General features: G+C 45.7%; 1 long non-coding RNA gene across 1 annotated transcript; it reads right to left on the bottom strand.

The window, feature by feature from the left end:
- Positions 1 to 10,613: 10,613 nt before the first annotated feature.
- On the bottom strand, positions 10,614 to 14,305 carry LOC120761787 (uncharacterized). The gene is made up of 3 exons (XR_005703740.2): positions 14,086 to 14,305; positions 13,241 to 13,403; positions 10,614 to 12,353 (listed from the first exon to the last, which is right to left on the bottom strand). It is a non-coding gene; the product is annotated as an uncharacterized LOC120761787 (long non-coding RNA).
- Positions 14,306 to 27,417: the final 13,112 nt, after the last annotated feature.

Here is a 27,417-nt window from a genome sequence, read left to right as displayed (position 1 = left end):
AGAAAGGGATGGATATAAATTAGTGGGTGAGAGACAAAACCTTGGATTAAATAAGGAGTTCTAGACAGCAATACCTCCACCGCTGCTGATGTGAAATCTGCCTCCAAGAGGCCACATGGGTGTTTAGGACAGTGCAATCCCACCCCCTGCACATGCACAGGTTGCAACTCAGAGTCAGAATCCACTGCATCAAAATAGCCACTGGTGCTGACAAGTAAAGTAAGTTTAGAAATAGACAAATTTATTCATTAGCATAATTTTCATCATCATCCTCATCTTCATTATCAACATCCCTTCAGCCATTAAAATTACTTAATCACCTTAACTGCAGTTTATCCAATTAATTGCCTGGATATTATTCAGCCCAGTAATCTTGATCACTTGAAGACATAGAGAGAGCCAAAAGGAAAAAGGGGGAAAAAGAAGAAAAAATATCCAAACCCACAAAAAGACTTAATCTAAGAAAGGAACTCTCCTGATTGTCCCAGGGATTTTGTGATACTGGTGGAGGCTTATTCTGAAGGTCTGGGCAGGGGAAGACCCAAATCTCCTGTTCCATATTTTGGTATAATGGAAGAATTTTTCTTTTCAAAAATAGGAAACAGTCCTACAGCTATCGTTTCTCTGTCTTTTTAAAATGGTAAAAGTTAATGAAAACACATGTTCTACTCAGCCTATATTTTTCTTTCACTGGATTTTGACACTCTTTTTCTTTCTTATATTCATGACAGAATTTCTTTTTAATGCAGGGGGGAATTTCATTAAAAAGTCCCGTATAGGAGAAGTTCAGACAACTATTAAAACATTATTTGGGTTGTTGTTGATGTTGCTGTTAATGCTGTTGTTGTTGTTGTGGCTGCTGCTGCTGTTGGGAACATATTTTAAATTGACCTTATCCATAAAAGTGACATTTACATGGCATGATGCTGTGCTAAGGAGAGATATCCTATCTCACCGAATACACGAGGCCACGGAGTTGTTTAGCACATAACTCTGAGCTGATGCACCCTTTATTTAACTCCTACAAGATTGGTGCTGATCTGTGGGAATAGGTTACTGTCATTCGTTGTCACCCATGACGGCACACGGGCACTTGGTGTGAAATGGTGACACGCTCCAAGCTCAGCCCATCAGTTCCTGCAGGAACTTTTGTCCCTCCAAACACATCTTTAAACTGGTGGAGCCCCTCAGATGGAGAATAACCCCTGCAACAGCTCCCAGACTCTGCCACAGCATTGCCAGATTCCCAGCCTTTGCCTCTTGACAGAATTCCTTGATCTTCTTCTGCAAACATTTCTCAATTTATAAACCAGGAATAATAATTCCTTATTTCTCTGTAAGAGCTCTGTGAGGCTTCATCCAGCCAATGTTAGTAAAGTACTTGGAGATCTCTGGATGAAAGCTGCTGCATAAATGCATAGTTTTATTGCTGGACTAGCAAATGTTATTACTCTTCCAAAAAAAAAAAAAGGTATGTAGGTAGAAAATAGCCAATCTCAATATTTATAAAATTTCTCCTTCCTCATAAATACAAAGTTCCATAATCCTCACTGGAGCTGTTGCTTATTTATCTGCATTTGAATTTTAATGAATAAAAAAGCCATTTTTTTGGTCACAATTCTTTCAGACCGTGCTCTCTGCAAAATTCAACTTTCCATTTCAAAGAGTTTATGTCTTGTTGGCTTTTAACAAGATTGACTGACAACCACAGACCTGAAAATCCCACTGATTTTGCCCCACAGACTAAAACAGCGAAACAAAGCCCGAGCACAATGCTTGAGCTGTGCCACCAAGGGCAGGTCCACAGCTCAGCCCAGCTGAGAACCTGCAGAGCCGTGGCTCTGGATGAGGATGGTCATTTCTGGGAGAATGGAGAACGGAATTCCTTAACTCTCGGCAGAATGTTGGGATTGCCAGGGTTCAGCTCCTGGTTCTCACAGGGATTTCCCTGTTCTCTCTTCTGGGACTTCCAGCCCTATCCAGATGTTCTGGTGCACATCTCCCCTGCCCATCCTGCAGTTTTGATGGGGTAAAGCCCTGGGCAGGGGCTCCCTGTGCCCACCAGACACACGAGATCAGCTCCACCAAAGCCAGGCAGTGCTTTTGGGGAAGGCTTTGCCGTGGGCACCAGCTGCAGTTGATGTGTGGGTTGATGTGAGAGCAAATCCACGAATGCTCCTGTTCCTGTGTGCCCTCCACGATCATCCAATTGCAGCAAATAACTCCAGTGACAACCCCTACACTTGGTTTGCGTTCAGCCATCTGTAAAGAGAGGGACTGACACTTTTCTACAACAGGAGATATTATCTGATTACACCCCTGGCGTGCAGGGCACCTCCCAGTCAGCAGGGGATGTGTAAGTGGCTCCACAGACAGCACAAAGAGTAGCAAACATCCATTTAAAGTAATAATAATAATAATAATAATAATGATAATAGCGGATGAGACTGTCCCTGGCTTCCAATGAACCTCTTCAGATGAAGATTTGGGATGCACATTCCTGACTTCTGGCAGTGCTGATGTCCCTACCTATGAAAGAAATTGGGAGCAAAAGGTATTTTTAGGCAGACATTTCCAGCTAGGAGGCAGGTGCAAATAATACTCCCATATTCTCTTTTCTCTGGGGTAAATAGCAACACTGGGGGAAACAAAGCTAAAAATTAGCCCTGTCTAGGTTTATGTGCAAGGTTAATCCCTGAAGTGTAATCTGCCACTGGAGTGGAGAGATAAAATGTCTTTGAAGTCAGAGGACTCCAGCAAGGCATAATGGCCACCACTCAAATGTGAAATACACTCCTGCTCCCATTATCTCTTCTCGTAACACTCAGTTGCTACAAAGAGCAACAATGATTTCAGCAGATGAAGCTTTGCAGCGTCCTGGTACGTACAATAAGTATTGTCCTCAGCCTGCAGAGGAGAGAAGCACAGGGAGATTAAATGACTTGCTGCAAAGTGCGCGGGGAGCCATTGTTCAGGTTGGTTTAAACACCATGTTCCCTGATAGCTCATTCTGTGTTCCAATAACCAGAGCACTCTCCTGGCTCTGCAGCATAACTGTGTGACACGGCTGAGCTTGGGAGGGATGTTCCTGAGATGTGGACTCTGGAATTATCCATTCCTGGTGGGATCCAGCACCTCGTGCTCCCTCCGAGCCCAGTGCTGCAGAGTGCCTTTCTTTCAAAGCCAGGATCTGTTCCATCAGAAATACCTCTCCCAAGGATTTCTGCTTCATTTTCCCTTTCAGACTCTTTATATGCACAGTACTAAACTGCTCTTCCTTCTCTTGTCGCTTGTGTTCAAGGAAGGAGGCAGCTTCCCAGCAAAGCTACAGGTGTGTTAGAAAATCAGGCCTCAAACTGAGGGTGAAACAGAGAAAGAAAATTGCCGCTTTTGAGTTTTGCCGGTGATTGAAAGCAGTTTTAATGTGTGACAGTTCCACCTACACAGCAGGACAGAATTCTTGGCAATTCATTTCTTTTTCCAAATAGAAGATCACCATCTAAAAGGGGAGAAAATGCCGTGGTGATTTGTGTTGCTGGTGTGGAAAGTCAATCAGATTTAACCCTTCCAGCTGTGGTGTCACTGAAAACTCTGATCCTCAGACCAGAGTAGAGGTACAAGGTACAGGCTGGTGCAACTCGCTGCCTCTTCCTTCTGTGGAAGTGCTGCTCTGTTTGGATATGCTCCATGGATTGAATACCAACACCTACACTTGATGGATACTGTCTGATGGCTCCAGCTGTTGTACAAATCTGAGAACAACCCTCTGTCCCCAAGACACGACACATTTGACCCCCTTTTTTATTAAATAGCCATCCCACTCTCAGTAACCAGAGTAAGAAATCCACGGGAATTACATTGATAGGGGCCATAAAATATCACTTGAGGTCTTTTCTTGTCACCATGCTGTGCGCACAAAGCTGGGAGGAATCACTGTCCCCATTTGCCAGGTGTGATCACTTTGACCAACAGGACACAAAGCTGGAAGGGAGGAACAATTCAAACGCATGAAACTGTAAATCCTACTGAAAAATTAGAAAAGAAAAAATAGATCTCGTTTTCATTCAGATATGAGTGAACTGGAATCCTCTGTTGTTTTTCACCTGAGAGTTTTTATTCATCCAGCAACTTTGCAGCTCTCTCCTAACCATGACTGAAGATGCAGCTGAGCAGATTTGGGCTCCACTCGCAGGTGCTGTGTGGCCCCATGTGCGGGTTGGAGAATGGCTCTGGAACGCTGGGATGCTCCCAGGCTGTGCCGCTGACATGGGGCCCACAGAAGGGATGTTCCTTGCCTGTATTTGTTGTGTTTTCTTCTCTGTCCAGAAGCTAAAACAAGGCTCAGCCCAGGTTCCTAAGGGCTCCCATATCATCAACACAAACAGCAGAAAGTGACTTTGAACATGAAGGACTTCCCGAGCTTTGCAACAGCCTTTCCATCCAGACTTGTAGGAATTTGTCATGAATAGCAGATGATTGCTCTTTTGGAAGGACTGGGCTTGCTTCAAGTTTAATCAGTAAACAGCTTCTGATGATATTTTTTTTTTTTTCTGTTCTGTAAATATCCCTCGGTGTTTTTGAGGTGACCGTGGCCTGGTGCCTCTGTCACACCCCGAACTCGGCCAAATGCGTGACACCTCCTCCACTCACACACGCCCCCTGAATTGCTGGGAGGAATAAATGCAGCAAACACTGCCCTGCAATTCCGAGCTGTCATCCCCGGGTGACCAATGGCTCCCGGACTTTGTTGGACAGAGAGGCAGATTTTGTCCTTCAGAGACAGCGACCTTTCCTTCCCATGCAAATAATTTCCAATCAAGCTGCCACGTAGAGCTATTGCAGGCAGATGGACACATGCGGACAGATTTTACATGCCCTGGGAGCCTCCCTCGCTCTCTCACAATAAAGAGGATTAAATTGAATTATTATCTGCCTATTTGGGGTATTTTGACAAACAGCACTGAGTCAGATTTCGCTTTATACTGTCACAGTTCCAGATATGACAATTTTTTTCACACCCCAAAACAGGGCTGAATTTACATCATACTGTTTGGGAAAAATTCTTGATAAATCTTCCTTTACATCAGACAGTTTATACATTCCAGGTGTTAGCACTCAGGCCGATAATGGTCATGCATGTGTCTGGCTCCAAGAGCAACATACGGAATATAAAATCCCAAATGGGATCCAATCCAAGGGAAGGAATGCCCCCACATCAGGCAGTGGCCTGGGATAGGAATCCATGTCCCCCAAAACATGCTAATGTAAATTCAAGTGGTCATGCTGAGGGAATAAATATCTCATAAGAAGCCATAAAACACCAAAGTCTCAGTGTCTGAACCTCAGGGTCTTGTGCTGCATAAATGATGCCTGGGATTTTGCCCGAAAGGAAGCCTAAGGGCAGGTTCACTCTATCGTGAGGCTGTAGAATATTTAAGTAATTTGAAATATATTCTGGCCCTATTCTCTCTGATATTCATAGAGGAAGAATCCAAGTTCAGGAGTGTGGATTTCCTGGTAATCCACAGTGCCAACTTTTCGAGATACACCCTCTCAGCAACACCTCTGCATGAATTTGACCCATTCCTGAGTCCTCTCTGCCCAACTAAAATTAGTTTCAAGCAAGCAAATAGAAACATCCCATCTTGAAAAGGTTAAGAAACGCTGCACATTTCAGGTTTGAAACATTTCTTTCATGCCAGTTTGTTTCAAACACCTTTGCATGAATTCCTGAGTCCGCCCAGCAGTGGCAGCAGCCTGCTGGAGGAGCCCTGTTCCTGCAGCCTGCTGGAGGCAGTTTGATTTAATGTCTGATTGCATTTAATTTGTGGCAGCAGCCCAGATGCTATGGCCATAGGTGCCTAGAAAATCATTAAGCAAATGCAGTAAGACACATGGAAACCTAAATCAGAGCCCAAGGACACCTGCATCCTGAGATATTGTCTCATAGCTCCAGGACATTTGACCTTAGCCTTTATTCCACGGTCATGAGCTTTTAGCAAGTGGTTGGAGAGGGACCAAAACTTTGCAGGAGGAATGTTTTGTGCAGAAAATGGACTGACCTATTTTTTATGCCAACAGTGAGCTTCTGCCTCGAGTCAGAGCTGGAGCTGTGGGTTTTCACAAAGCTGTAAGGTGACAGCCTTTACTCCTCAGGTAAAACTGAACAATGGGAGAATTGTGGGGTTTGGGTCGTAGAGGTGGGATTGACCTAGAGGTGAAAGACAAGGTCTTTACACACATTGAGCAGCATTTTTCCCCATTGGATAATATTTTAGAAGGCCTGAAGGCAAAAAGCACAGCTCAGTGTGAACAGACCAGGCCCTGAAAGAAAGAGCTGTTCACTGCTAAGGAATGGGAAACATGGCTGCAAAAGGCTCCACTGGAAAGAAGTGGACAAACTAAAATTAGTTTCAAGCAAGCAAATAGAAACATTCCATCTTGAAAAGGTAAGAAAGGCTGCACATTTCAGGCTTGAAACATTTCTTTTGTGCCAGTTTGTTTCAAACTCAAACACAGAGCAGAGCAGCGCAGCAAAACATTTTTAAAACTTGCTTTTATTGCCCATTTTTTTTTTTCCCCCCCCCGCAAAAGTGCCACCTGGCTGGATCTAGAATGTCTGTGTCTCAGGAATATGGTGCTACATTTGAACACTGGCAATCCTGGAAAGTTGACAGATATGCCTCATTTGAACAGTCTGGACCTTAGTTGAGATAGGAAATTGTGCAGAACATCCCACAGAAGCAGGAAGGGAGTAACAAATTCTGTTTTCTTGGATTAATCAGGCTGCTGGGGTCTGCCACAGGGTTTTGGAAGTGTTCCTGAGCATTGTGCTTATTGTCATATCGATACCTTTCTGCTTTTAATCTGTTTGCTGCAAATCAAAAACTCAAGTGAAGTTACCTCCAATTCAGTTTTCAGCTTCCCTCAATACCAAACAAATTTGTTTCCAAGGAGAATGAAAGCTGCCAGGGGTTCTTCCTTTTTTCACACAGTTTTCCCATTTCCAGAAACAAAATCTTGGGTCATTCTCGGTCAGAGGTGAAGAGTTCTTGAGGGAGAGCAGGTTTTGGGGTGTCTACCTTCTACATCCACTCTGTACCTCAGGATCTCACCCAAGCAAAGAATTTTGGTGGTGTTGAAGAACTTGTGCACTGAATCAGTTCTGAACTGAGCAAATTTCTTCTTAGGGTGGAGAAATGAGCATTTATGTGGATGCACAGCAGGGTGAACCTGTTGGAGTGGCGTTGCCACAGGGTGTGGATGTTTCTGGCTCACTCGGCAAAGCACAGTGAGGCACAAACCCAGGAGTGACCCAGGGACACTCTGGAGGCCAAACTCAACATCAAAATCTAAAAGCATAACTCCAGTGTGTGTAACTTGGGCTGTATGGAAGCACAGCTGAAGATGTAGGAATGGTTTTTTTTGTGTCTCTGGAAGGGGCTCAAGCTGAGCAGGGAGCTGCCCGTTCTCATGCAGCTCTTCTTTCCCACAGCAGGAATCCCACCAGGAGCCCAGAAGCAGAGGAGACCTCCCAGGCACAGCAGAAGGAGTCAGAAGCAGGGGTAAAGATGTGAAGGAGCTCTGAGAGGCACCGCTGTGGGGATTGAAGGGATGGGGTCTCCTTGGTTTGCATCGTGAAGCTGAGTTTACTGAACACCTCGCTGGTTTATATACACCTTTCAAACATGAGCAAAAAATAACAACCTGCTTAAACAATAACAGCCACAACAACAACCTCCCTTTAATGTAACCAGAGACTTAAACACCACTGAGTTCATCTTCGAGGAAAACAGAAAATACTGTAACAATAGAGGCTGTAACATGGTTACAAATGAGAGCTACTGCTCCCCTCTGCATTTTGAATTCCTGGGATAATTCTGCGGAGCTTCATTACTGGAGTATAATTGTGTTACAGAACTCTAAATCACCCCGCTACACTTAACTGGCAATAACATTAAGATAGTGCAGATATTCATTTTAATTAAAACATAGCCTCAAACTATTTCCCTGCTCTAAGAGGCAAAACTTTTTCCTCCTTTTTTTTTTTGGTTTTTTTGGGGTTTTTTTGTTCCCCCAACTCCAAAAACTTTCATTTGTTCCCAGTGTGTCTCTGTTCACCAGAGGGTCTGGAACAAAACTGCAATTAATGAACACCTTTCTGCAAACCCTCTCTTCCCTGTGAGCACCTTCCTCTCCATGTGGATGACTCTGCTGTGGGGAGGGGAATGGTTTTGGCTGGTTCTCAGTGTGACCTGCATCTGTCTGACTCTAGCAGAGTACAGACGATCTAAACTGAGTGTTTTATCTGATTCGGGCTGTTAAATCCAGAGCAGACCACCTGGCCAGCCCTTGAAGCCCACAGAGCCCAGTGCGAGTGGAAAATTCCAGTTGAAGAGAAGACAGGATATGCTGACAGCCTTTATTAATAAATTCTGATCTCCTTTTCAGTGCAGCCTATCAAGCACCTGAACAGAGATGAGCAGAGATGCAACCCAAGGCCACCCAGTGACTCTTTGGACCAGCCCAGCTCAGACTGATATGGAAATAAGGACCTAGAGACCTGTGTTTTTGGAAGAGCCTTTTGGAAGAGTATACAGCCAGCCATGAGATGGATAAATAAGATGCAAGTGAACTGAAATACCTGTTGATATCAGGTGTTAAGGCCCCCAAAAAAACACATCTGAAAAGTATATGTGTAGCTGCCACATGCCTGCTTTCCCAAAGTGTCCAAATTCCCCTCAGGTGTGCAGCAGCTCTACTGCAAGTCCTCATTTGCATGTAAAGCTCAGCACAGCTCCTCTGACCCTGGGAATGGAAGAGCTTGGTCATGAGGAAATTCCGGCTGAAGGCAGTTTCTTCCCAAGCTCTCGCAGCCCAGCGTAACCAGCACGGATCTGGCTGAGCTGGGACACAGTTGTGTTTGCCAGGGTCAGATAGAAGGTGTCTCAACTGCCTTCGAGCCCTGCTGAGGGATCTCTTGGCCCTGGCCTTGGAGAAGAGCCGCCTCTGGAGCTCTGGGTGGTGCCTGTGGTGTCAGGATTGTTCCTTCTCTTTCAGACCATTCCCAGAGCTCCCAGCCTGTGTTAAACTCCTCTCTGAGGCTGAACATCTCCACATCAGAAATGGATCATCTGTGCGTCACCTCCCTCAGCAAGGAACCGACATTCACGAGGAGACAGACAAAGGCGATTTTCCCATCAGTGGGGGAAAAAAATCATATTGAATTCACGAAAAGGCCTCTAAGTTGGGTTTGAAATGTGCAGAAAACAGCAGTTTACAAGTCTTGGGAGAACCAAGACTCCTTCTGTTGCGTTCTCAGTTGCAGAATTAATGATATTGGAGATGAGGAATGACAATCTTATGATGCCTCAAGGTTTCCATGCAGGGTTTTCAAACATTTTTTAATTTCTTCAATTTAACTTAATTTAAATTTTACTTAGAGGTAATTGGGATGAATTAATACAGTTACAATTATACAGAAATCAATCCATTAATGTCTGGAAAATCTTGTTAATATGGTAGCAATTTCATGGATACAAACAAAAATCTACCCACTTAAAATAATCTGCATAGTTCAATTTTAGATAATAACAAAAAACTTCTGGGTGTTCATATATATATATATTCATATTCATATATATATATATAATTTTACCTAATAATTGTTCTGGCTGATTAGCTTTGTTGTTGCAGCCATGGTGCCTAACAAACACCACTAATCATTTTAGCTCAGGGTCATTCCTTTCATGTTTTCTTGTATCACCTCAGACTGCGATGTTCAGGTGTTGGACTCCAAATTGTTCCTGCTGCACAGATAAATTAACAAAATCACTTAACAACCAGTGGGCTGCAGCACCATTTAATAATATTGGTAAACATGTTATCAGTGGCATATTAATACAATATTGCAATTAATTCATTTATTTTAAAGATGACTGGAATCAGTAAAAGGTAGAAATTAGAGGAATAAATGGAATAATTCTGTTAAAAGGAGCTTTCATTTAGCCTGAGATTCTCTCTTTGATGTGTCTTCCAGGTCAAGTTCCCATCCTTCCCGGGCAGCTTCTGGCAAGGTTTATGGAGAAATAATCCATAGGGTGATAGTTATTGTGCTGATTGGTGAGAAAACTGCAAAACGGAAAGAATATATAGGAAATTTACCTTATGGACTGGAAATGATTGGATATTGTCTGGTTATGAGGAGCCCATTTTTATGGAGATGAAAACGGTTGACTGCTCAAGAGTAAAGACTCTGCAATGTGTTAAAAAAATATTAATGAGAATCTCAGAGTATACGTTGTGTCCAATTAGGTAATAATGCGTGGAAATTTATCAAGACTTCGAGCCTTCACTAGAGGGCTTCCATGTAAAAAATGTTGGTCCAAAGAAATTTGTACAAAGGTGCTCAAAACTGCACCTTGGTCTTCTTTGAAGTGCCCATCACCTGGGTTTGAGTGACAGGCAGCCAGGGTTTGTGAATGCCAAATATCTCAGGCTAAATGATGCCTGGCATGTTTCAGATTTGATAAGAAATAATAGGCAAACCTGATTAGCTTCACTTGGAGTGACTATCTAAAACTTTTCCAGACTGTCTGAACACCTTGTGCTGAGAAAAGAGGGCAAGGACTAAACATCATTTTATACAGCATTTCTGGAATGGTCGTAGTTGGAGCACAGGGAGGAGCTGGAGCTGCTGGAGAGATCCAGAGGAGGCTCCAGGGGGATCAGAGGGATGGAGCAGCTCTGCTGGGAGGAAAGGTTGGGACAGCTGGGAGTGTTCACCTGGAGAGGAGAAGCTTTGGGGTGACCTCGGTGTGGCCTGGCAGGGCCTGGAGGGGCAACAGGAAAGATGGAAAGAGAAGATTTACAGGGGTCTGGAGTGCCAGGACAAGGGGCAAAATGAACAGAGTGGGCTAAGATTTGGCATTAGGGAGAAATTCTCTCCTGTGAGGGTGTTGAGGCCCTGGCACAGGGTGCCCAGAGAAGCTGTGGCTGCCCCTGGATCCCTGGCAGTGCCCAAGGCCGGGTTGGATGGGCTTGGAGCAGCCTGGGACAGTGGAAGATGTCCCTGCCCATGGCAGGGGGTGGAACAAGATGAGCTTTAATATCTCTTCCAACCCAAACCATTCTGGGATTCTGTGATTCCAAACCTCAGTTAAAGCTTCCAGAGCTATTTCATATCAGCTGTCCAGACTGTTTCCCAAATCAACACACAGTGGAAGAATTTCATTAGAGAGCCTGAAAAATCCGAATTTCAGTTCCAGCAAAATGATTCCATTCTTTAAAACAAAACCCGGCACAGACAAAACCAATCTATTTAGTTTACCACAATAAGCAGATTTTTCCCCACAGAAGCAAAAACACAAATAGATGGTATTTTATTTGTTTCAAAGCAATTGAGCTGAGGGACTAATCAGCTGAGGAGGAAATACAAGAGTAATGATTCTGAGGCAATTGTAATGGAAGAACAATATTATAACTGTGCCATTTGTTGGTCCAGGCTCCTCCTAGAACTGAATTTTCAGGGAAATGTGCTTTCTTTTCTTTTTTTTTTTTCTCTGCCAAACATGTTGGTTTCAGGAAGTAGATATTTATGTGGGAATAGCCACGCTATTTGGGAAAACTTCTGATAAACTCAGCCCCCAAATGAATGCTGACTGGAAATGACCTCAGAGTGAAATGGAACCTGAACTGCACTTGGAATTTTTTTGTATTCTGACAAATGGCACTTCTGTGGAAGGAAGGAGATTACAAAATGAGTTATGATTTTAAACATACAAATTCATAGCACTGTGGTAAGCCAGTCATTTCACTTCATTGACCAGCACAATGTTAAAAGAATCCTTTCTGGTTAGTGTGATTCCAAGCACTGTTCCGCTGTTCCCTTTTCTTTCCCCCCCCTACATCATTTTCCCTCTTCTCTCCAGAGGCTGAGGGACTCTGGAGGCTGCCTGGAACAAAAAGTGCAGACACATCTCTTGACCTGTCTGTGTGACCATGGAAATCACCCTGGTGCAGATGCAGCAGCACACACAGGCTGTTTGTGCTCTCCTTCCCTCTGACACCGCTGCTTTGGCCCCTGATAACACTTGATGTGACTGTTGTTTCCTGGCTCTCTTCACAGAGCAGGGGCCTTTCAGCACCTTTAGGAGCCCTCTGTTCTTGTTTCCACTGTGCCTCACAGCCTGGGGAATGACAAACTCCCTGTGAGTCACGGCAGGACTTGCTCAGCTCACTTCTGTGAAGCTTTTCCAGAAGAGGCTGCTCTCTTCAGCTGGGGAAGGGCACAGCGAGATGAGACCAGCCAAGGTGTTCACAGTGATCAACAGCTTTTTCCAGGTGCAAGACCCCTGTGAAGATGGAATGGACAAAATGAGTGTGTCTGAGCACAGAAGTACAGACGTGTACGACCTCAGGATCTCAAACGTTTTCCATATTTCAATAACCTGTTTCATGAAGAAATACGAACATTAGGATCCTTTTTTTTTTTTTTTTTTTTTTTTTTTTAATCTCTTTCTTCAAATGAACAATATGGCTGTCTGGAAGCAATATTAATCAATAACTAATTTCATAGTTGGACAACTGTTTTTAATGACTTTGTACTTTTGATGCATTGTTACGAAAGGTTTCAGATCATTCCCATAAGAACTTGTCAAGGAAAGGGCAAATTCATTTACTTGTCATCATGTGAGAGCCAAAAGGCTCATTAGGCTAATTAGGAAGAGAATCATTAGGGGTTTTGCTCGCTCAAACACAGTAAAAGCCTCTTGTTCCTGAGTCAGTGGAAGGGATTTGCTGCACCTCTGGAAATAAGGTGGGAGCAGGTACAGGACAGGTTAAAGCTGCCACAGGTTGGGTTCTGCAGCCAAGATTAAATCTCTCATTCCTCATGTCCCAGCTGACACCTGCCCCAGGAAGCTGTCAGGCTTTGGCAAGGGTTACCTGGCCCGCTGCCAGGGGTTTATTTTGCACCAAATCCCCCAGCTTTGGAACTGTAGGGTTTTTCGTCGGCCCCTCTCTTTTCTCTCTCCATCCTTCCTGCACAGCTTTCTGTGGCTCAGTTCATGCCCAGGGGCTGTTGTATTTTGGTAATGGTGTCAGCCCTCGCACTGCTTTTGTTCTGCTTTGCCAAAAATGTTTTTTTCCCGGTCCTCAACCCAACTCGTGAGCCCTCAGGTTTTTTTTTTCCCTCTCCTTTGCCCAGCTGAAGACAAGAGAAGGTGAGTGAACAGCTTACCTGAGTGCCTGATGTTTGGCCAGTGTCAAACCATGACACAGGATCAAGGGAAGAGATGAAGTCAGTATTCCTTGTAAAATATCTAATTCACCAAAATATCCAGTCTGGGGGAAGTGATTAGCAGAACTACTCAGTTACAGACACAGCGTGTGAAGAATTTCATCTAGGACAAAAATACAGAGTTAAAATTAAGAAAGGAAAAAAGAGGTCAAAACATTTTCCCACATTTCTGTTTCCTAACAGAATGCTTCCACTTTTCCTTCTGAAATAAACTTCCTTTTTAAACTGACACTTCTGCTGCTTTGAAAAGAAAACAACAACAACAACAACCATAAAAAGAAGGCACAAGTAAATAAATAAATAAATAAATGGGTAAACTTTCAGTTTTGGGTCAAAACCTCTCATTGAATAACCTTGAAACACTTTTTTAGCTCATGACTTTTCTGAACCAAGTGGGTCATTATCTGCAGGGCTGGAGGTGCTGGTGAGTGCTGACACTGCTGACTGTGGCGGGGATGTGAGCACGGCATCCCGGATCCATCAGATTCAAATAAAATGCATCCAGCCTATTCCTCATCCCCACCTCCTTCCCACCGGTGAAATGAATGAAATTAACTCCCCAGCTTTATTGTCTGAAGCCAGGAAAAGTTAATGGAACCGCAGGAACCGAGACTGATAATGGTCCTTGGGGTGTTTTGCGGGGAAATCCAGTGGTGAAGGCGCCTCCAGAGGAGCCCATGGGGTGCCCCACAGCCCTTTGTGCTGGTACCAAGCCCCAACGGGGCCCTGGCTGGAGCTGGGTCCATCACCAAGCCCTCCTTTATCCCCTGGAGTTATTTCCATACCTGCCTGGTGCGGGTGGTCCCAGAGCTGAAGAAGAAAATTGGGTGGATCTCAGCCGGACTGACAGAACAGAACACCCAAAATGATCACTATCCCCATTTCATTTGTACTCCTAGCCAGGGCCACAGCATACAATAATGTTTGGCCATGGAAATTAAATTCTTTTCAGCCCAGAAGTCTCTGAGGAAGATGATGGTTACACTCATCACCTGTGTCACCTGTAGAGAAACCCAGCCCTAAAGACTCTCAGCCAATTCTTTCCTTTTAACCACAGCAAAACTCTCAGCCACTCCTTTTCATATGCAGATTTATCATTCTCACCTGGTTTTCCCTTTCTATCCTGGTAACTTACTTCCATGAGAAAACTTGAACGTGAACAAGTGAAAAAAATCCAAAAACTAAAAAAAAAAAACAGGAAATAAACAACAACAACAACAAAAAAACTTCCCCCAAGGCTTTAAAAAAGGGTGATGAGAAATAAATTCCTGCTGCTAAAATGTGGGCACAGCGTATCCATGTGGAAATAAAAGCAGCATTTACTCCTCGTGTGCATCTGCACTCTCCAGTCACTTTCTCTCCCTTGCTTCCTTCTGCTCTTGTTTTACATAAACTTTTTATTGGTGATGGACTGAACAATAAAGCTGGTAACAAAGCAATCGATAGACATTACTCAGCATGAGTTAGACACAGTATTGGAGACTCCACAGACAAGAAAGGCAGGGAATAAACTTGTCCCTTATCCTTTTAATCAGGAAAAGGAAAAGCAGAACTGGATTTTACATCAATTCCCACCTTTCTCTTTGCTTGTTGCAGCGACTGTTTACACTCTGCAACCTCTCTTGGCAGGATCAGAGTGTGTTAGGCTGAGAGGAGGTCCATTAAAGGACTTTTCAAGCCCTCTATTAAAATATCTGCCATATCCAGAGTAGTTTTAGGTATCTGGGTGTCTCTGCTGTGTGGGTTTTTAGTTTTTTTAAATAAAATTGGACCGTTGAAGGGAGTTGTGTTGTTTATTTGATTCAACAGTGACAGCTGTACTAAGGTTATGAACTTCCCTCTTAGTTTAGGGCCTCTTCAGATTAAAATAAAGGATGAACATATATTGCCGTGCATGTCTTGGTCTTGATTAGCAACAATCAAATCCCAGCCTCCATTTGGGAAAAAAAAATAATTCTCCAAACCCAGAAGCTGCGATGAATACCATGAGAATGTGGTGATGTCTGGAACCTGCAGAGAGCACAGAGCTAGAGCTCAGAGTCAGCTGAGGTTTGTTACCCCTGGGACTCCTGGGAGTGTCCCAGGCAGCTCCTGGGATGCAGATTGCCAGAAAATACACAAGGGCTGTTCCCCTGCTCTTGGAGGGAGGAGAAATCTCCCTCTCGGCATTTGCTCAGACACAGGAATCAGCTTTGGTGAGCTTGGAGCACCTCTGGCTCCAAAAAGGACAGAACACAGCCAGTACCAGTTTCCTTCCCACCTTTTCCTGTCCTGATCTTCCCTGCCCCAGCCCTTTGGCACAGCAGCAGTCTCCAGCTGGGTATTTGTGCAGCATTTCACCCAGTGGGGTGTTTCCATTTTGGAGGCAAATTTCAGGGGAAAATGCCCTGGAATGACCAATTCCTCCAAAGAGAAAAGGGCTTCAAGAACTCCCTTCCCTTCTGCCAATGAGAGAAATTGATACCAGCAGGTGAAAGTGAAAAAAAAGAAAAGAACCTCCAGCTCCCTGGATGGGCTGAAAAGTAAAACAAGCCAAGCCAAAAACACTCCAAGGGAAGGGAAAAAACCAAAAAGCCGCCAAGAGGATTTTGGGAAGGGAAGGGAAGGGAAGGGAAGGGAAGGGAAGGGAAGGGAAGGGAAGGGAAGGGAAGGGAAGGGAAGGGAAGGGAAGGGAGGGAAGGGAAGGGAAGGGAAGGGAGGGAAGGGAAGGGAAGGGAAGGGAAGGGAAGGGAAGGGAAGGGAAGGGAAGGGAAGGGAAGGGAAGGGAAGGGAAGGGAAGGGAAGGGAAGGGAACTTCTTGCTCAAGGTAGCAAAAAAACCCAATCCAAGAAAAGGAACAATGCAGAGTCCCTGGTCCATGCTGTCCAGAGCACACTGCAGGGAGAGACTGAACAGAGCCCAGGCCCCAACCCTGCCCCTGGCTCATCTCAAAGGTACCACAGACATTTCTGGGCATAAAGCAGATGATTAGGGAATAAAAGTATCATCATAAAATCACCCCCAAGACACAGGCACTGTAGGATTGAGGGAAAATTGGAGTTCCTTCTGTACCTCGGGCTCCACTAATAAAGCTGGAAGGTGCTGGTGCAGACAGAGATATTTGGACACGACTGAATCCCAAGAAAAACAGATATTCCCAGAATATCCACTGCTCTGAGCAGAACTAAGAGAGGGAGAGTGTGCGTACGTCAGGAGGATGTTGCTGCCAATGTGAAATAACTGTGTCAACAGCATTTCCAAAGGATATTTTTAGCTTTCAGATTTGGTGTCTTTTGTGGGCTACAGTCAGACTGACACAATAGGCTCTTAATGACTTCTTGGGGACTTCATTGTCTCCTTCTATACACAGCTTATTAATGTGCCCTCTGTGCTACTCAGGGATGCAAGAGCCAATAATGACTTCAAAGGGGTCATTGTGGTCCAGAGCATCTGTACATAGGAATAAAAAATAAGCTGAATAAATACTCACCCACTAATCCATGGCACAATAGATTGTAATCAGTCTATCAGGGTAAAGATTTTTTTTTTTTTTTTTTTTCCCGACATCTTTTCATCCAAGGCATTTTCAGAAGATCTTTTCATCCTGGCACTCTGTGGACATTATAAATTGATCATCTTAAGTCCTTCAACAGAGCAGAGAGGAGCAAAAGTGCCTTTAGTGGTTAGAAGCTGGGACTAGCTTGTGGCAAGCGGAAAAACATAAAAAGTCTGTTTTGTCCTTTCCTCAGGAGGTTCTGTAACAATCCCAGAAAAGCAGTTTTTCCCAGGTGCTTGGGAGAGTGGACACATTCCCAAGAAAACCACTTGCAAGAGGGACAGTGCCCTGAGCAGCAGGCAGGGATCATCTCGGGCACCTTTCAGAGCAGCCCCTTGATCCACATGGCACAGGGATGAACCAAAATTACAGGAATAAATGACATTTCTCTGGAATTACATCGTTATCTTAGTGGCTTGGGGTTTCCTGCAGACAGAGGAGTTTTGATCTGCTGGAATTCCCTTTTCTCCTCCTAATGCCTGCTCATCAGTCTGGTGACAAAAGTCAGTGGTCCCCAAAAGTGATGGAAAAGAGTGGGTTTGACACCTCCCTTCCAAACTTATCTGCTCCTACACAGGGTGTGCTGTATTTAAGCTACAGAAGGAATTATTTGCTGCTGCTCAGCCATGTACATATCTTTTGGGCTTTATGTTATAGGATTAATGAAATATTGGAATGACAAATCCTTCCTGAGTAAATGACCAGAAAAGGTTATTATTCAGTGAGTATATAAAAGATTAAGGTGGGGAAGAGTAGACTTCCCTTAAGGTGGAGAAGGAAGAGGAATACGGAGAAATCTGTCCCTGCTTGCAATGGGAGAAAGGAAATTTGCAGGTGGCAGCTTAAAAAAATTGACAGAAATAATTATAATATGCAAACAGAGCAGAAAGTCCAACAAAGGAGTTGCAAAAACCTTCGCTTCCTGAAGCTTCTGTGCCCAGTGTTGTAGAAATAGGGACACTCAGAGCTCTGGATTTCCTGGGAAGGCAAAGCTCCCCAAATGCCAGATCATGGGAAGAAAGGGTCAGCGCTGTGAGCATCTCCTGACCCCCTGCCTGCTCCTGAGGAGCTGCAGCTTCTTCCACAATGCCCCACTGGAGAGATCCTGCAGAACAAACCAGCAGGTGCCGGGCAATAAGGAGCCAGTCAGAACAGGGCAATCATTTGTTTTCCATTTTTCATAAACTTTCCAGTCTGGTCCTGATGTGGTTGGATGAAGTAATTTTTATTCATCCATAGCTTTGTGTCTAGGCTTGAGGTTCTGGAGGGCTCTGTCTCACAGAGAGTGTCCAATTCCCACTGGAGGTGTCGAAACTGTGTCAAATTCTTCAATTTTAAGAAGGAAAAATTACTTAGGTCAAAACACACAGTAGATGTTCCCTTAGGAAGTTATGTCAGAAAAGAGGAAGTTCTTAAGTGTTGCTGCCACCCTGTCCTTGTGGCACCCTGAGTTTTGATACACCAGTGCCGCTCCTCCCAGGAACAGGTTTCTCATGGAACACAGTACTGGGAAGTCACCACATGTGTCCCACCAAGGGCATCTGTACCCAGGGGGACTCGATGAACTCTGCAGGTGAATTTTTGGAAAGCTCCCAAACACTGATTTCAGGTTGTTCGATTCTCCCTGAGAAGTTCCACTTGCTGCTGACGGAAGTCTTTGCACAAAATGGTCGATTTGACTATTATCTTGATTATGTTGACTATTGCTGCTCCTCCTGCAGCAGCAACTAATCTGAATTCCTTCCTATTTCAGCATCAACTAATCTGAATTCCTTCCTATTTCAGCCCAGGGAAATGGCTCTGCTCTGAAATTCCTGGGATGGGGATTCCAGCAAGCCCTGTGGCCTGCAAGGAGGGTTTGCTTCATTTGGCTGCTCAGGTTTCTCACTGAAATTGTCCTGGTCTGATTTATTTTAAGCTAAAGTACCCAACCATTGCTGTATTCCTTCTCCACAGAGAGCGGGACAGATTCAAACCCTGCTGAAAGAAGGAGATTTGCCATGGGCTTTGGGACTTTTATGTTCTCACTCCAATTTACAGTTTGTCCAACAGAGCGATTGTACAAGGGGCTCAAGTGTATTAGGAAAATTTTCCCATCTTCCTGGTCTAATCCTACCCCCTAATATTGGCTGGGCATTGTCCCTAGCCACAGTCAAGGCTGTATTTATCCCTCCCATCGTGCCATTATACAACAGGGAGCTGAACCTCAGCAGATTCTCCAGCCTCACCTGGCTCCTTCTAAAGCTGCCTTTCCTTGGGAAAAAAAAAAAAAAAAAAATGAACAAACAAAGAAACCACCAAAAAAAAAAACACAAAAAACAAAAAAAACCAAAACAAAACAAAACAAAACAAAACCAAGTTAAAATTCAATCCAAGGTAAAAGATTAAGGAGGGAGCAGCATTCAAAAGCAGTGAGTGTCCTGCCCTCCCTTCCTGCACCCATCACCGGAACCACAGCTCAACCTGCAGGGATTGTACAGCGTCCAAACTCCCTTTGTAAAAATAGCAGACAATTCCATAAAAATAGAGCGAGCTTCACCCCTGCTGAGTGCATCAGAAGAGACCACATCACAAAAAAAGTCGATGTTTTTGCTTTAGCAATGGTTTTCTCCGGGCTACTGTATTGCAGAAGAGCACAGCAGTATCCTCCAGCTCTTGTCTTAAATACCGTTGCAAATCAATTACTTTTCAGGCCATAAACTTCACTTAAAGAGACAGAACACAAGGAGACAGCTCCTGGTAACACAATTATATTGATGCCTGGGCATCTTGAGCCTCTCCTGTGTGAGACTTGCGACGGAGGGGGCCGGAGGGGGGAGAAGGAAGTTGTCTTAAACTGCACGGTTTGTAAACAAAACAAAAACATATTGATAGCAAAGTTAACCTCCAGGGCACGGGCAGCCAGGAACCGTGGGAGGAGGGATGTCTGAAGGACTATTGCTCCTGCCAGGCAAGGAGCAGTTCCACCAAAAGCCAGGAGTGAAACACCTGCTGCCCCCAGGCACCACCCCTTGGAAACCAGACATTTCCAATTCCAAGGTGATTCATAAAAAACAAACAGATCATTGGGCTCATTCCCTCATGTGAGTTAATATTTAATGCCCAAATAATGAATCTTTCCATAAATATTTAATGTCCGGACATCAACATATATGGCAGCACAGACTGGAGCCTCTAATAATTTAAAGAATTGCGTATGTACAGAGGTGGCTGGTGAGGGGACCCGAAAATGCAAACTGAGATGTGGCAGGAAGAAAAGGACCTTGTCACAGTGAGGGTGTTTGGGGCCCTTGCAAGCTGTTTGCTGGGCAAGCAGGAGGGGTTTCTGTGGAAAAAAATCTTAACAACTTGTAGGAAATTTGTGCTGCTTTGTCTTATGCCAGAGAGCTGCTGCTGCTGCTGCTGCTGCTGCTGCTGCTGCTGCTGCTGCTGCTGCTGCTGGACAGGTTCCTGGCCAGAAGCACATTTGTCATATCCCAGCAGCAGGTGCAGGGCTGAGCAGGAACACCTCGGGAAGCATCTGTCCATGGAGAGAGACACTGGGAAATTTCACACTGCCCTTTCTGCATCCATCTCCCCAGTCCTTAAATAGGCTTTTTTCCCAGATCTCTGCATTCCCACTGCTGTAATTCCACAATTTCTCTACAATCTCTCCACTTCTGCTGGAGAACAGGGCCCAGCAAGCAAGTTCCTTTTCTTCTCATGGATGGAGCATCCAGACATTCCAGCTTTTCCTCTGGAGACCAGGGCTGTGCTACCCAAGTGCCTGTTTTCCTGGAGCTCCGTTAACCTTGGGTGAGTTCCTCCAGCCCAGCAGTGCCCTCTGATGCCTGGGTTTGATAACTGGAAAATGGGGAAATACAGTGAATTCTCCAGGTTGTAGTAAAGGAGGTCAATTTTTGCTCTGAGCAGGCTACACTGGAATTCCTGGCTGGATTGCTTAAAATCACCACATAAGGCATTTCTAAATAGCTCAGTGTTTCTCGCTGAGGGGGATCTTGAGTATGAAAATAGCCCTTGAAAATGTAATTCTTTGAAGAGGTTTGGTCTTGGACAGAATGCAGCAAACTACCCTCTCCTTACAGCTGAGTGAGGTATCACCCGAGGTGATGTCATTTGAAGAGAAACCCTTCTTACAGCCTCATTTTGGAAGGGATCAGTGTTAGAAGCAGCAGGCGCCTGGAAGAGAGGGAGCTGCCACCACGCTTTATTCTCCTCCTTTTCCAAAGTGGATCTTCTAAGAGATCTACAGATTTAAGGGCTGCACATGTCAGTACTGTCCAACCTGAAGTCAAACCCCAAATACTCCTAATAAGGTGCTTTAGGGTCGGAATACCTGCTTTGGGGTCAGAACGCCTGATTTGGGATCAGAACATCTGCTTTGGGGTTGGAACACCACTTTTGGGGTTAGAACACCTGCTTTGGGGTCAGAACACCTGCTTTGGAGTCAGAGCAAGTCCTCACATCTCAATGACAGATCAAAACAGGCACACAGACTCATCCAGAGATCCAGGGTGGCCACTTCCCTGCAGCAGTCCCACTTTTCTGTGCGCTCCACCACTTGAGGAAGCTTCAGTTCCTTGAACACACGCATCCAGAGCAGTGGGGTGCGGCTGACACGTGCCCCCTTTCCGTGAGAATCCCCATTGTTCTGCTCACACATCTCCACTCGCTGCTTTCACTGCCTCCTCCCCTGTGGAGGATTCACTGGCTCTCCACACTCGGTGGTTCCCTCGGCTTTCCATTATGTAACGCTCGGGCTGGTGAAGGAGCACCTTGGCCTGGTTGAGTCCCCAGCTGCTGGGGGGGAGTGTTGAATTCTCTGAGGATGCTGAGGGCTCTCTGAGACTCGCCAGGGAGGTTTTGCTGGCGGGGCAGTTTGTGTTTCCCCAAGAACATTTGAGTCTCAGCGGAAAGAAGAGCGAGAGGCCAGGTTATTTTTGGGGAGGGCTGGCTGGTGAGAGCAGAAAGGATAAATGTTGCATTGGGACGCTGGTTTAGATTTCTTCTTTGGTGCCCATAGTGTGCAATTAAACATGAAATTGTGCACTGGGCACCACACATTATGAGTAATCCCTTTACAGCTGCGGCTCCAAGCCTGACGTCACAGAGGCTCCTGCACTCTGGCAGATGGAAGGTTGAGCTTATCAGCCCAGCTTATCCTCTAACACAAGCTGTGTGCACTTGCAGTGGGCTCTCAAGGCCCACCGAGAGCCAGCAACTTAGTGGCCACAACTTCACCCTGTGGCTGAGTGGCTTTGTCTTCCCACCTGGGGAAGAAATGCTAACTGAGAAATAAAATCCAGAGTTTTACAAGCTGTGATGTGCAATTGTGAGCTGGGTAGGAAAGTCCTGCAATGCTCAGTCCTGCCTTAACCCCCAGAAGCAGCTCCTCCCCATGATCACCTGCACACCCGATGCTTTCTGACTCAAACAAACTCTTCTGCAGTGCAAAGGTCTCCATCCCTCACCCAGGAGAGTGAGATGGAAAAACAGAGAAAAGGAAAATTGCCAGGGCTGGCTTTGCCTCTCACCCCACCTCATATTGCAGTGATTTGTGTAATCCATGACCACAGCACTGGAGCTGGCAGCTCTGGGATATTGGGGAACACCCCTGGAACTGTCAGACAAAACCAAAACTGACAAGAGTGGGGCTGGGTAAAATAAGGAAATAGGTTCATTGGGGAAAATCAGCTTGTGTCCTCTGTCTGGGGGGATGAACTGGAACACACTAAAAAAAACCTGAGTGGAATTTGCTGCCTGAATACCGGGAAGCTTTTTGCAGCCATTTGGAAATTAACTGCAGCAAGCCAGCTCAGTGTACAGCTTCAGAGAAGCAAGGAAAGCATGTGCAAGGCTCCTCCTTGACTAAGGGTCCAGTAGAGATCAATTAAACCAATTCCCTGCTTTCCAAGCAGTGGAGGCCATTTATTCCCTGCAGCAGACAAATGCTGCCCTGGCAGCAGATAACTGAGTGGATTTAGTGCATGCTCTCCCTCCTGGTCCTTTCACTATCTCTGCACTATCCCTGCACTGTGGACAAACAGTTTCAATCTTCTGTACCATCAGCTCATCCCCCTTTATTAGGCTGTATCAGGCTGTTCCATATTTCCTTGTCCATTTAGAGAAGCAGGGACTTCAGTGCCACGCACTGCTGCAGGCTCTCACCCTCACAGCGCTCCCACTCCTTCCCTTTCAGCCAGCTCTGTCCTTCTGACTTTTCCAGCTCTGGAGAGCCCCTCCAGCTACACCTCTGTCCTCAGAACAGCCCTCAACACCCAGTCAAAACACTTGGGAAGCAGATATTTGTAGTTGTTGAGAATTGGTGTTACAGTGGGGCTTTGGGTGTGTCCATCAGCTGCGGATCTGACGATGAGTTGGATCTGGTGATGATGGATCCTGATGCCACACCTTCAAACCCTCTGCCCATTCACTGGGGCTGGCTTCAGCCCATGACATCAGCCCCAAGGTGCCAACATCATTTTGGGATCCAGATCCAAAGGGAAGGGCGGTGAAAAGTGGTACCTGTGCTCTGCATCTGCCCCATCCCCTCCAGCTCAGCCTGCCACAGAGACACGAAGCACAAACGGCTCTGTTTGCTGCCTTCCCAAAGTCATGCAAGAGCCTCGGTGGGAATTATCTTCAGTGGTGGAAGGGGACAATTACCCAGCTAATGAAGCAGGTTTTCCTTTTTCTTCTCCACCATAAAGCTGCGTGGAACCTGACTCTCCATCCAGGCGAGCAGAGAAAGTGCTGAGCGCTTGCGGAATGAGCCCCCAATCAGCAGCGGCAAATGCACTTAACGTGCCTGCTGGAAAATGAAATGACTGATACCATGTAATTAGGCCTTAATTATTTATCATTTTTGTTTAATTATTGCCACTTGGAAGTTAACAGGTTATAAAACTCTTGGGCTGTGTTTATTAAATGTCGGTAGACTATTAGCAAGGAAGTGCCATTTCGGAACGTTAATGAAATATCTGGGAAAAACCCATGGCCAGGGGCATTCCAGCTCGGCACAGCCTTGCACAGGGCAGCTCCAGGAGCTCCGGGCTAATTGTGTCTTCCAGACAGGGCCATGGGCTGCCACAGAAGGGCAGAAGTCAAAAGCACCATCACTGCTTTGCCCCCAGGTTGGTATCTCCCTTATTTGCATTTACATGAGATCATCTTGATTATTTTAGAGGTCTTCTCCAGCCTTAAGTGACTCTGTGCTTCTCTGATCTATGGCACAGGTTGGGAAAAGCTCCTGCTGCTGAATCTACCCTGGGCTTCTTTCCTGTCCTTGTGTGGTGGGACAGGGCTGTGCCATTCAAAGGCCTGGTTTGGGAATAGGTCTCCTGCTCCTCTCTCTGTGGGCTCTGAGCAGCTTCAAAAAATGACAAGATAAAATAAATTACCTCAAAATGTAACAGTAAATTTGGCAAGGGAGAGCTTGCGTGGGATGGAACCCAAACGCTGCTGATTGTTACCAGTTTTAAGATTTAGAAAATTGAACTCAAAACACAGTGCTAATGCTCCAAGAGCAATAAAACACCTGCTGTATTTCAAAATGGGCCTCTAAAAAAGGAAGTAATTATTTCTCTGTGTTTAAAGCACTAAAGCAAGAAGCAGATTTTCCTCTTCTGTGGACACAAAAATGTAAAGCCCCATTCTGTGAAAGCTGGAGCCTACTTGAGCACAATCTACAATTACAGGTGTTTGCTGCTCTGAGCCCCAGGGCTGACCCAAGCCACAAAGGAAGCTTACGGTAGACCAAGGCTTTGACCTTATTTCCCCTTCCTTGGGCTCAAATCTCAACTCAGGACCCTGCCTGCCTCTGCTGAGCACAACCCTGAGCTGCTCCAGAGCTGATTTCCCAGCCGTTCTTCACCCTTCCAGGGCACACGGGCTCGGCAGGGGTGTCTGTGCACTGCTCCTGTCCTCACTTCTCCCTGCACTGTCCCCTCCTGTGGCCTGAGTGGTGCCAAGGGATTTGCCTGCAAACACCAGCACTACACCTGCCCTGCTGCTACCAGCTGCCAGTTCCTAAATTATACATGGGAGGATATTTCATCAGAGCATTAAAGGGTAGGAAGTGTCATTTTGTACTAACCAAAACTTTCGGAAAGGAGACAGGCTGTAAATTATTTAGGGGAAAAGTCACATTTTATTCTGCTGGAGAGTGTGATGGGGGAAAGAGGGTTCATTTTCTTCCCTCTTTCTCTGTGGAGAAAAACTGCAGGAGAGTAAGAGCTTCTTGTTTGACTTAATGGCTCCCAATGGCCTCCCAGTTCTCCCCAATGTTATTGTTGTTCACCAAGTAACAATCTGGTAAAGAGAAATGGATATTTGGTCTTCCTTTCCTCTGCAAGCAAGGACACATGGAGTCGTAGAGAGATTTTCTTGTCCCTGCTCTGAAAACAGGCTTTGGAACAAGGAAACTCTTCTAACTGCCTGACCTGGAGCACTTTTGCCAGTGAAGAGCTTGGACTTTCCTCTCTGGAGGGTCTTGGCCTTCTTCAGGCTGGTTCATTCCCTTAGTGCTTCAGTAGCCACAAATATTCCTTCACTCTCAGAGGTTCACCAAAATGCTCTTCAAGACATCTGCCTAAGTCCAAACATCTCACCTGGTTCCAAGCAGGGTCCTTCTGAGGAGGAAACTGCAGCATTTCTGTTCTCATGGATTCCACCACCAGGGATAGAATTTCACTTTCACCCCTTCCTCCCCTTAGCCTTCTCTCCAAGTGAGGGGACAATCCCACTCTCCCCTTTGAGGACCTTTTCTCTCCAACCTGGGAAACACTTGCACTGCCCAGGAGCATGTCACCCTTGTAAACATGAAAACCCTGCTCTATTTCCCTCCAAGCCCCCCAAGGAGAGCTAAACACAGAGATTATTTTTAAACCCAACCAGCAGATTAGCATCTAATTCCACCATTTCCACTCTGCTGATGAAAGATGAGCCGGGGGGAGGAAAACGTCGCATTTTTTCCCACTTCAACCCTGCACCAGGCTAAATAAGAAGCCGAGGTTAAAAAGCTCATCATAAACTGAACGGGTTCCAACCCAATTTCATTAGGATGCCAGGGCTTCATTGATTTAGGCAGGATTAGCTATTGTGAGATGGAAATTATGCCATTAGACGCATCTCCCCCTGCCTCCTGCTCCCCCCGTGTTCCCACACATCCACCCTGCTCTGGCGACGGAGCCGAGGCGTGGGGCTGGCGGAGTCTGTCAGGGAGAGTGCGAGCAGAGGAGCCAATCAGCCTTTATTCGTCTGTCTGCAGCTGGAGGCAGCTCATCAAACAAATTAACAGGATTTTCACGGAGGGTTTTTGGCCAACGCGCCACATCGCACTCGAAGTTGGCTAAACAAACCTGGGCTGTGTTCCATGGGAGGGTGGGAAGGGATGGGGACAGGCAGGAGGGGGGACAGGGCACCTCTGTGGGCACAGGCTGGGGTGGTGCTGCTGCTCTTGGCCCCAGTGCTGGCAGGGAGGGAAGGGTTTGGGGCCAGTTCCCCTCTGGAGCAGTGGAAGCTGCTCAAGGGTCTGCTTGGAAACACGAGGAGGATTTGGCCGCTGCACTGAGGGACTCATCGCTGCTTTTTGTTCCTCCCCTGGCTCTGCACCTTTCTCCTGCCCTTTTATCCATCCTTTCCTGTCTCCCCAGTTGTTTTAACCTGGAAGGGGATGCAGCTGACCCACAGTGTGAGCCCTCGTGTCTCATTTCCCCCTGCAAATATGGGGGCAGCTGCAGGAGGAGATGGAGCAGGTCCCCTGGGAGAGACCCAGCGTGGGAGGATCAGGACCCACCCCTCCTGTCCCTGAGACAGGAGGCAAAGGAAAGGTGAAATGGGAGAAGGATGTTTTTAGGGGGAAAGCAGAGAAGAAAGGGGCAGCAGGCTGAAGGGGGACAAAAGAGAAGTCAGCTTGAATGCAGAATTTCCCAAATCCGTGAGAAGTGAGTGTAAAGTGTTCCTGGAAAATGCAAATGAGGTCTTGGCCCCGGGGTTAATCACACTCCCTCAGAGAACCAAGTTCAAGCCCAAAAGTGCTCTCACAGATATAAATATGTGCACACAGACTTTAGTCGGGAGCTTGTGCATTTATTGACTAAGACAGAATGAAGCTGGTTCGTGTCCTGCCAGTTCAGCTTCAGTTCCAAAGAAAAGGGGCAAAATACCACAACAACACAATCCTGTTTAACTTAAATTGTACTGTTTGTCTGCTGACTCCAATCCAGCACACAGAATGTAGACACTGAGGGATGCTCTACGACCCTGCAGCTGTGGCTGAGCAGCTGGAGCAGTGCCACCAAGATCTCTTAGACCTAATCAGATCTAACAAATCTATCTGCTCTAAAACTTCTGTCGATATTCTTAGGAAAAGTTAGAGTTCAAGCCCTCCAAAACCTGATTTATTATTGCTTTATTGTTCCTAAAATTGCAGGAGAAGTTGATAACTGTAGTATCTAGGTCTATCACTTAAATATACTCCGAGGTTTTCACTCAGATAGTCCCCAGGAGGAACAAATGGCCACAGTTTCTTGTGTTAATTGGTTTCTGGGACAATAATAGAAAATTATTTTGGGGAGGGTGT

The sequence above is a fragment of the Hirundo rustica genome, chromosome 20 (genome assembly GCF_015227805.2).
Source record: "Hirundo rustica isolate bHirRus1 chromosome 20, bHirRus1.pri.v3, whole genome shotgun sequence".
Taxonomy (NCBI): domain Eukaryota; kingdom Metazoa; phylum Chordata; class Aves; order Passeriformes; family Hirundinidae; genus Hirundo; species Hirundo rustica.
The sequence above is the reverse complement of the archived record's forward strand: the minus strand, read 5'-3'. Positions and strand labels throughout refer to the sequence as shown.